Here is an 11,287-nt window from a genome sequence, read left to right on the forward strand (position 1 = left end):
GCCGTGAATTTCGGAGGCCACGTTCGCGGCTTCGCGGCTAGATGGCGCCGAGTGTTCTGTGGGAAGCGCGAAAGAGAATTGTCCCGCTGCAGCACACGCCTCATACATAACTCGTTTCGACGGTGGCGATACGTTGTGTCGTTACGTACGGATTCAACGCTAACGCATTGCCCTCGGCACTCATCGTGAGGTAGATCCTACCTCAATTGTTTCTCCGTCGAACAGCTAGGCTAAAGTTAGCGGGGACACCCTGTATACACATTGCCGCATACTCACCGACCCAAGTTGTTCCGATGGTTGGTTTCGAACTCTGATCCAACTCAGCCACGGAGGAAGGAAACTAAGGAGAGGCCCTGACGTCACTCTTTGTGAAGCAAAAGTGAAGCCGGAAGTTGGCGTTGCTCATGGCGATGCTCCGCCTTTTGTGCCACCCTCCTCTCTTGTTTACATCTTTCGCGAAACCACGCCGCGCTGCGCGTGGTCTCGCGCGCGGAGCGCGCGCGCTCGCGCAACCTCCGGCAGAGCACGGTGCAGGTAACACAGCGCAACAAGACACGGTGACTAACGCAAACCCGCCCACACAGCGCCTTTGCCACGGCACGAAACCTACCAGAGCAACACGTGTGAGCGCTCAAAAAATCAGAACAACGCCGCCATTGTGGCCCAAAAGGCGTGGCCATGCAGCAAACAAAATAAAAAAGCAGCAAAAAAATGAGAACCTATACGTCATTTCCGCCACACTTTTCTCCTAGCGCGCGGAGGGGGTAGGCCCTCTCCTTAGTTTCCTTCCTCCGTGAACTCAGCAGAACAGCCCGATGCGCGCTGCCCATTCGACCACGAGCTACCCAGTGACCCAGGTATCCGGGAAAACGGTTCCATGCAAACATGCACAGATACGTAGATAGATACCTGGCGCACCTGAATAGTGCGTGGACGACCATAAGATTACTAACGCATTAAAACTACACTGATGCTCTGCAATGTTGGGATCTAACTGACGCGGAGCAATGTAGCAGCAGTAATGAATGAGCCGTTTATCAAAACGTTCCATTCGAGTTGCACAACATATGTAGCCAAAAATGGTATTCGCGATTTACTCAGAATGTTGAGAATGTAGCACCGCATGTAGCTAGCATGCCGACGTCAGTCGCGGTATTAGAACTCGAAAGCAGGCAGTCATTAATGACGACAGGGCATCTTGACCACCTGCGCGCAGAAAAGAAAAAAAAAGTAGAAAAGAAATAAACTGCAAGTGAATGAATGAATGAAAGAATGGTTCTAACCATAAAAGAGGGGCATTTGTGTGATATAAATCAAGAGCGTGGTGAAGAGCGAGTCACGAAAAAAAACCAATACTTGGCCGCAACTGAACTTTCCCAAAATCGGAAGAAACAAGAGAAGGAGTGCCCGTGGGTCATTCTGGGTACTGTCACGAGGACATGCTCATTTGTCAAGAACCAATCGATGAGCAAATACCCTGCGTGTGCTTTCCCACCCTCTGCAACGCTATGAACCTTCGAGGGGGACACAAAGCGGTGCTGCCATCTTTAGGAAAATTGTGACATCATAATGGCCTCTGAGATTGTACAACGTGACCTATTTCCCCTTAGGTTCTCGGGGGATGCAGGTCGATGCGCCGCGCGAACGAAGGGCGGCAGTGCAGTAGTGGGCCACGGCATGAAGTTTGGCAGCGGGAATTAAACTAAAAACCGATATTAATGTATAGTAAGGTGCTTAGCGTTCGTACAGGTGACGGATCAGGGGATACACAAAAGAGCCAAACATTCTTGCGCCTTTTCTTTCCATCTGGGATGCAAATGTAGTGATCGCACGAAGTATCCGCGATAACTGAAATTTATATTCGGGAACAGACGCTTTGCTCGAGTACAATTTCGTATTTCCTCGGATTTCATGCTGCGACTGCTCTTGTGGTTCGTGCTATGGTCAATGTATTTCGTAGAACATTTGGACGGACATCCTGAAAGGTGAGCTAGCGTTGGACTTCTGCAAAACGTATATGACCTAGCTGTTGCTCGACTTTAGTTTCCTAATTCCAACATGCGCCCAGAATTAAATTACTCAAAAAGTTAATTTTTTTAAAGAAGACGTCTTTATTTCTGCGTTTAATAGCCGAAGCCTTGCGGCAGAAAAGGGGTGCTCTATGGGGGAGGGGGACCGGTGCTCTCTTCTTCCTCGAGGTTGGAGTGGTCCCGAGGTAGTCTCTGCAAGGAGGCAGCCAGGCCCTTCCTTTTCCCCGAAAAGTCGAGAAAAGCCCGCCAAAGCTCGAGTGAGACCTTGGGCCCGATGTGCGATGGCGGGTCGATCCACTACTGGGCAGGGTGCCAGGTCGGTTCGCGCCCAGGGAGTGTAGCGTCCTTTCTCGGACCGCGTCAAAGGCAGAGCAGCTCCACAGATGTTCGGCCGTTCCTCTGGCAGGGCATGCCGGGCACTTAGGGCTCGGGTGTGAGTGCGGGTTGATGAGGTGTAGCCTTGCTGGTGACAGAAGCTGGCCGATCTGGGCTCGGCGAAGAACCGCCTCTATCCTGCGAAATGTGCTCGGTGGGCGGCGATATAGTTTCTCGGGGTTGGCCAAATGCTGGAGAACGTTGTGGGACATGGCACCGCGCACAGTGTTACTCAAAAAGTTATTCAGTGAATCTTTTTCGTTAGCTACTTGGACAGTGAGATTTTTCGCGCATGTCCGCCTCTTCTGTTAATGCACTTGAACAGGCCGAATTGCGCATATTCTGCATGTTATGTTCAAAAAGAATTTGTAAATACATGGTATGTGAGCTAATGTACGTGGTGAAGTTGTAAGCGGTTGTAGGTGGTAATTCCACGAAGCCGACTATTGGCCGTGCTTGCCTGTTCTGTAAATGGGTTTCTCCTTTCGCAAAGGGAGCTGTATCCAAGGAAAATGCAGCTTCGCTCTTCTGGGCCAGTGGCGGTTGACCTCACTGCAGGTTCTGCTTGCACGCTGCTGTCTCTAGTTTCAATATGAGAAACTTGTGTCGATGCATCACACTGCAACACCACAGGAAGGAACAAGCTACATGGCTCCTTGAACGAACTGTTCCCTGTGAGAGTCATCTGAAACAGTGAGATTAACAGACATTATTGTCACGTCTTATTATTGTGTTGTTATGATCAAACAGACCAAAACTATAGGCGCTGTAAGTTATCTGGGACAGTAGTCATGGACAAAAACCTGTGAACGTATCTGTATCAGTAGGAACTAGTTAGGTGTATCAGTAGGAACTAGTTAGGTGCAGAAAAATATATTTCGCAGAATAGAAAATAGGAACAGAACGTAATCAGCACAACAGTACATGTTAGCCCATAAGATTTCAAGATGCGCCTGTTTGGAACACAAACCGACTGCGTACTGTGTAAAAATACGAGCGTCTTACCACGGACGCAAACTTGTTGCATTCTTCCGAGGCGGATGTGTCCCGTGCCGAGCCGGGACTGAAGGGAACGGTGGCTTCCAAGTTTGACGTTTCGTGGCGTTCTTCCAGTGCCGCTGTGTCGTGCTCTGAACTCAAGGAGGCAGCAGTTTGACACGTTGGAGCAATGACTGGTCGCAGCGCGCTACGTCGCTGAACCCTAGAAGAGAACAAGACAGAAAGCATGAGCGTTACTGCGTGATAAGGTGCCCGAATGCACCACAGGGGCAAAGCTACGAAGTTTCACTTTCAAGGTTCCACCAAGTTTGTTTCCAAACTTGTACTCGGAAAACTTCTCTTACGTAGTGTTGCCCATGACTGGTCGCAGGCGCTGCGATTTCGCCTTTATCATGCTGATTATTATCACGCGTTACGCTATTATTATTATCATTACGTTACACTAGTAAAAGTCGGCACGAAACTAACCTCTGCTTACCTTTCAAATGTTCCAAGTTTCGTCTGGGGGAAAACGGCATCACTCTTTCTGTAGCAAGGTGGGAATATAGTTGGAACGTACGCTGGGTGCTCAGCGAGGTTGCTTCTCTCATTTCCCACGAAGTGAGCACTGCATATTCGCGTTTCATTCATTTTCGGTTGCCACAGCTCTCCCTCTGGGCTGCTAGGGAGCAAGAAAATAATGTCCGAATACATCAGGCGCACAGACTCGCATTATAAAGGCAAAAGGCGCAGCCCATTAGAAACAGGTCAAAAGAACGCAGACGACACACACGTTTGGCGCTTTGGTGTGTGTCGTCTGTGTTGTTTTGTCCTGTTTCTGATGCGCGACGCCTTTGCCTTTATCGTGATATACCAAGAAGCTCAACGTGCAATATAAGACCGGCATTAATCGATAGTAAGACGTGTTTACCTTGCTCCGCGGACAGCTGCGATCCACCTCTGTCTTCTTTCAGTCTCGTACGATTTCCAAGGAAAACGGTAGAATTTGATCGGCGGCAGTTTTCCAGCAGTGTTCCTGTAGTTGTTGTGACAGACATAAACGCAGCACAACGGCGCCATGCTTCCTTACGTTGTCAACGCATCCACTTCGCATTCGCTGCCAAACTATAATCGCCGTCACCTGCGACAGAGGGCGCTACGTGCGCGGCTTGAAGCGGCATAGCACGAGTCCTTATCATGCACATTCGCATTTAGTCTCTTCACTTGCGGCACTAGAAATCGACATTTACAGGGAAGTACGAGTATGCGCGTATAAATTGTACAATAGTTTGTTTTTCCGTCTATCGTAAGCGTAAATTTGCTACTTATGGGAGCGTAACCATGCCGCAACCAAACGATGAATTTCAAGAAGACTGCCGCCCTCTATCGACAAAAGATCCAAGGATTTGGTAGCCTCCGAGACCGCAGTAGGCAGGCGTTGAGGCACGCAAGAAGGCATCGCAGCTGTTCACGAGGCTCTTGCGCTCACAACGCTCTCAGCTATGCTCACGATTTTAAATCTCCGAAGCTCACAGTCTACTGCTCAGTCGGAGATAATGTTTGGTTCTGGTAACGTTGGCTGAAGGAGTCAGTTTTGTTTCCACGGCACCAGCCAAAGTGCAAACATCACCGCTAGATGGGGCTGCAAGTCCACGTGCGCCTGATGTCGGCTTTTCTTCTCGCGGATATTTCAAATGATGGAAGCTGTACGCGGAGCACGCGCCATAGGTTTAACCTGTTTCGCAAGTTCACAATGTGTGTTCTGATTTATTCGCGAGAAACGTAAACGTTCGACCGACTGTTAAACCAGGACGTCGGACAGACTTCGCGCCACACTTGTACTACTTTTTAATGTTTATGTTTCAACTTTCTCGTTTTCACCTATCCGAGAATGACTTTTGTTGAACACCTCTCCGGTGCGTTATGAAACCGAATTTGCCGTGGAGCAACAGACATAGGCTTAGTAGGCTCGGATTTATTTAGACATAGATGGACTTGACATATAGGCATAAACAGATAAATACTATTCGGTGTTAATGCACGGGTAAACGTTTTGTCCATCGGAGGAAACTAGCCAAGGACGTGACAGCACGGATACCGGCCTTGCTGTCATGGCTGCAGCATTGGAATGATCAATGCCGATCATTTACACTAACATAACTATTTATTTATTTATTCTATCTTAACTTCAAGGCACTTGCAAATATACAGTATTGGAAGGATCAGTACCCATGATCATCTCTCATAAAGCAATTTATTTATCTTAATTTATATCATCCTCAATACATCCACAGATATATAGATGAGGTGGGTGAAAGGGCACTTGCAACAAAATACAATTTGCGGTATGTAAAACAATGATCTCCACTATTGCAGAAATATACACACATTTGTAAACAACCATATATATAAGCTCATACTTAAAAGGAAGAGGTCTGGACACCGACCAAAAATGGTTTAAAAGAGTTATTTACGTTTCGGCTCCCCCACGGGAGCCTTGTTCACAATGAAAGAAGCGGCAGAGCTGGCGCCCCTTTTTATGTGCGTCTCAAAACATGATTAAGGCACCTGGCATACATGGGCGGCAGATTGCCTTCGTTGCGATTAAGAGTGTGCGCCGTGGTTTGGATGATTAGGGACTCGAGATAAAGACGCGAAGAATGATTTCGCTCCTTCGCAATCACACGAGATTTCTCCCAGTTAATCTTATGTGATGTGGCTGCGCAGTGTTCGGCCAAGGCATTTGATGCAACGTGTCGTTTCTGGACGTCATTCATGTGTTGCTCAAGTCTTGTTTTGAAGTTGCCGGTTTCACCGACTGTCGATATGTGTACGTCGGTGAAACCGGCAACTTCAAAACAAGACTTGAGCAACACATGAATGACGTCCAGAAACGACACGTTGCATCAAATGCCTTGGCCGAACACTGCGCAGCCACATCACATAAGATTAACTGGGAGAAATCTCGTGTGATTGCGAAGGAGCGAAATCATTCTTCGCGTCTTTATCTCGAGTCCCTAATCATCCAAACCACGGCGCACACTCTTAATCGCAACGAAGGCAATCTGCCGCCCATGTATGCCAGGTGCCTTAATCATGTTTTGAGACGCACATAAAAAGGGGCGCCAGCTCTGCCGCTTCTTTCATTGTGAACAAGGCTCCCGTGGGGGAGCCGAAACGTAAATAACTCTTTTAAACCATTTTTGGTCGGTGTCCAGACCTCTTCCTTTTAAGTATGTATCATCCCGACCAGACGGGCTTCCGTCATACTCTCAACTTCATATATAAGCTCAATACATATCGATATGTTAATCAAATAACAAAGGACGACCATCATAAAACGTTAAATAATTTGTTTACCGCATTTAAAATGAGAACAGCATCTTTGAAAGTCACGGAACATGGCGGCAAGCTGTTCCAGTCTTTTATAGTTTGTAGGAAAACTAATCAAATGAAGTACATCGGCGTAACGAGTGTAGAATGCTAATTATGTCATCAGAGGGAGTCAAATGTTCAGGTCAAATCCGCGAAGACCGAATGTTTCGCGTGGTAAAAAAACATGTTAAAAAAGAAGAAGAAAGCAAAATGTAGAGGCAACTAAATAAGTCCCGCTTTAAGGACTCCTTAAACTACAAGGTATTTAGCGGCGGGACAATGATGTTACTGCTCGTGAATACCCGATTTTTGCGGACACCGAAAAGAAAAGCATACTAAGCCGTTCCAGACTGATAAAGTACTATTTCAAAACTTTATTTTCTCTAACCTTGCGAGAATAGGTTCACAACAAGAAGAGAAAAGAAAGGAAGCTAGAAGTTTCATTTCCGAATTTCGTGTCGACACCCCAGCGCAGGTACGTCACTGTGACGTCACAGGATACGAGGCATATTGGGCCGTTGTGACTGAGTAAATGTTCTTGAAACTTATGTTCAGGTTTTTGCTCGTCTAGAATACAATGGAATCGTTATTTATACACAAATAAAAACTTACCTAGGCCCCGAACAGAACAATTGCCGTGACGTCAATATCGATGACGTCACGGCAAGTCTGTGCGGTAACTCGAATGCGGCGTTGCCACTTGTCTCTCGTGTTTAGCGCATTGTCTCGCTTGCCAAGACTCTTCTGGCGTTAAGAGTGCCTTTTACGTATTGTGAAAGCGTAATACAGCTCAAATATTTTGTTTTCTCTTTAGTTTAGTCGTGCTGAATTGATAAATTACACATATAAGAATACCTGAAGTGTCAGTCCTGCCGTGAACGAAGGAATGGTGAGACAGAACGGACTCAGAAACTAAGAACGGGTGGTAAGGCTACGTGAAAGTTCCCCGCGCGAGATTCCCGTGGCGTGGTCATCCGCGATCGCAGGGCGCACGCCGGTGCGATCTCGGAGGCTACGCCCTGGCATCTTAAGTTTTTCACAGACAATAGTCGGCAGGTTAAGTTTTTTTATCGATAAACATACGGATTGTATTGCGTTCCTAAGGAACCGAAGACTCAATCTAGCAACGTTGCATAAAATTTGCTGCACACACACACACACACACACACACACACACACACACACACACACACACACACACACACACAAACACACAAACACACACACACACACACACACACACACACACACACACACACACACACAAACACACAAACACGTGCGCGTGCACACACACACACACACACACACACAGAGAGAGAGAGAGTGAGAGAGAGAGGACCAAATACGCGAAAATGGTTTAGAATCCGGGATGATCACAGCGACGTAAAGGGGCAGGGGCTTAGGTAAGTAATTGAAAAACGTAAAGTGGCCCTTACATGATTATTAGTCAACCTATTTCGGCCCATTTCATTATAAACACAACCTTCAATAAAATATTTCATCAGTCAGAGCACGTAAACATAAGAACAGTTCTTTTGCCGCTTTCTTTTTTTTTCTGTATCCTTTATATCGCCACTCATCGGCATCGAGATATCTTCAGTAAAGAGGCGCATGGACAAACAACCAGACCTACGCATGGCTGCGGAATGGGAAAGAGGAACACGGACAAGCAATTTCATCTGTTCATCTGGTTCGAATTCGCTGACAAATAATCATATCCTCTCAAGATTTTCAAAATTTCTAGTTATCCATTCGTTCCTATTCATTATCATTATCATTCGTTCCTATAAGAATCAATGCGTTGAAACTCCCAAATCCTGCTGGTTCATCTCCCACCGTGGGTACGTGCCTCATCTTGAAGGCCTATAAACACATTGTTATCATCATCATTAAGTAGGACGGACGGACGGACGGACGGACGGACGGACGGATAGATAGATAGATAGATAGATAGATAGATAGATAGATAGATAGATAGATAGATAGATAGATAGATAGATAGATAGATAGATGGTTGGTGCTCGGTGGTTGGGTGGATGAACGGATGGATTGAACGGATAGATTCATCTGTTTCACGCGCGGGAGCCTTGTGGACAATCGGGTTTCGACGTCCGTCGTTTGGGCAGCGCGTCTAGATACGCGCTCGCACACGTAGATTCCCACGTGCGCACAGACGCGCGCACACGCGCTCAAACGCACGGTCACGCCGAGCCGCACACACACGCACATGCGCAGTTACACCCACCCATGACACACGCATGCAGACGCGCGCATCTTAAGCGAGCTTTTCTGTCCCCGCCACGATGCGGCGCAGATATCCAGCCGGGGCAGCTGGCGCCGAATAACACGCACCGCTTTATTTTTTTTCCCACGTGCAGTTGAGTGGCCGACGACGAGGGCGAAGTCATTAGGGCCGCGCACAGTGGGCCCTGCATGGGATAGGTGCAGTGTGTGTTTAGGCAGTAGCCGGCGGGTCGCTGCGAGATTCCGCGCGTATCCGCAAAGCAAACCGTGAGCACTTGCGCGCACACAGAGGTGCTGGGGGGGGGGGGGGCGAATCACCTTGGGCGAATGAAGGGAGAGGGGGGGACGCGATGAAAGGATGCCTCCGACGCTGACCGAAGAAAGGGGGGATGCAGCACAGTGCGGAGAAGGGAGATGACGCCGTCTTGGGTATAACGTAGAGTACCAAACGGAGGATCGAGAGACCTCCTGAGGGAGAAATAAACTACAATTTCAGAGAGAAACGAACGGTGGGAAAGAGGAAAGAAGTAGAAAAAAGAAAGCGGAAGGCCAATCTCTCGTCAGGATGCATACGCGAACGCAAAAAAATACGGCAACGGAGAGGAGCGAAAATGGGAGGGGCAAAAAAAAGGAGACCACTGGGCGCACCATCTCCGAGTCCCTTTGCTGCAGCCTCCAAGTTGGGCTCCCGATAGCAAAGCACCCACGTACGAGCCTCGGCTGGCGCTGCGGCGGCGGAGGGCACCCCTCCGTTGTCTGCGACGTCCCCATCAGCGGGAGAAGAAAGGGGGGCGGTCGGCCCACCGCGTATCAACCGCGCGCGCGCGCAGCGTTTCGTATAGCGTCTAGCTTAAATATGCTGTGCGTTCTTCCTTCCTCTCGGTCGAGTTTCGGCGCTCGTTGTGCGAAGCTAACTGCCGGGTCGCGTCGGCGGCGGCGACGGCGGGAGGGAGCGTAAACGACCGCAAGGGCCGATCGTCAGCTTCAAGAGGGGCGTAAAATGACGCAGCACAAATGGTTCCCCTTCCCTTCCCTCCCCTCTCTCCAGCCTCCCTGCGCCCGCCTCGTTTGGACAAGCGCGCGGTATACTCTACTCTCCCAAGTCTCGTCGCTTGCGCGGGCGTCGTTCGATGATGGCTTGGCGCGTCGCTCAGGTGCCGGCCGCGATGCCAGCGGCAGCTATATAGGCCCCGGTCTTTCGGTGCAGGCCCACGGTGGGCCTCCGCGCCGCCTCGCGATCCGCCGGATCGGCCGCGGCGCTTGAGGAAGCGAAGCTGCGGGACCGGGGTGCAGTTGTTGGTTTAGAGAAATGATTTGTGCCGGCAGTATATGCGGCCTCGGTGTTTCTTGTGGGAAAGGCCTGTCGGGTTAATTTTTTTCGACCTTTATTGGAGAGTGCTATTGAGCTGTTGGGCTCTCGAATACATACATACATACATACATACATACATACATACATACATACATACATACATACATACATACATACATACATACATACATACATACATACATACATACATACATACATACATACATACATACATACATACATACATACATACATACATACAGTGGCGTAGCTACAGGGGGGGCCGGGGGGCCGTGGGCCCCGGGTGCAAAGGGCCAGAAAGGGAGGGGGGGTGTCATATACGTCTGAAGACACCCGGAAATTGTCGATCTCCTCGCCTTCCTCGACTACAGCCAGGGGTCGGGGTGACAGAAGACCTATGGGCCCCTGGTGCCAGACGACCTAGCTACGCCACTGCATACATACATACATACATACATACATACATACATACATACATACATACATACATACATACATACATACATACATACATACATACATACATACATACATACATACATACATACATACATACATACACACACACACACACACGTCATTAAAATAGGGGAACTCGGCGAGTTGGGGAACACTCACTGCTAGGAAAAGCGCAAACTGACAAGACGACAGAACAGCACAGGATAGGAGTTGCCCAATAATGAAGTTTATGTATGTCTACTTCTTCGGGCTCTTTTCTATGTTTGAAAGACAGGCGCCCGTCCATCCTTCCATATTTATTTATTTATTTATTTATTTATTTATTTATTTATTTATTTATTTATTTATCTATCTATCCATTGAAGTGGAAAGCCAGGGAGGCGAACCAGGTGGAACTTCCTCACTCTTGCTGTCAGCCTATACAGGGAAGCACGAAGTGGTGAGAATATCGAAACTGACAGGTGAGGACGCTCCCTGGTCGTGTCTTCGA

At 48.4% G+C, this 11,287-nt stretch overlaps 1 long non-coding RNA gene across 2 annotated transcripts; it reads right to left on the bottom strand.

Moving 5' to 3' along the window:
* Positions 1–2,087: 2,087 nt before the first annotated feature.
* Positions 2,088–4,485, bottom strand: LOC135921021 (uncharacterized). 2 transcript variants are annotated; one of them, XR_010570411.1, is made up of 4 exons: positions 4,315–4,485; positions 3,883–4,062; positions 3,411–3,606; positions 2,088–3,090 (listed from the first exon to the last, which is right to left on the bottom strand). It is a non-coding gene; the product is annotated as an uncharacterized lncRNA (long non-coding RNA). The 2 variants fall into 2 exon arrangements; XR_010570412.1 differs by having other exon boundaries at positions 3,883–4,065.
* Positions 4,486–11,287: the final 6,802 nt, after the last annotated feature.

Source organism: Dermacentor albipictus, chromosome 6 (genome assembly GCF_038994185.2).
Source record: "Dermacentor albipictus isolate Rhodes 1998 colony chromosome 6, USDA_Dalb.pri_finalv2, whole genome shotgun sequence".
NCBI lineage: Eukaryota > Metazoa > Arthropoda > Arachnida > Ixodida > Ixodidae > Dermacentor > Dermacentor albipictus.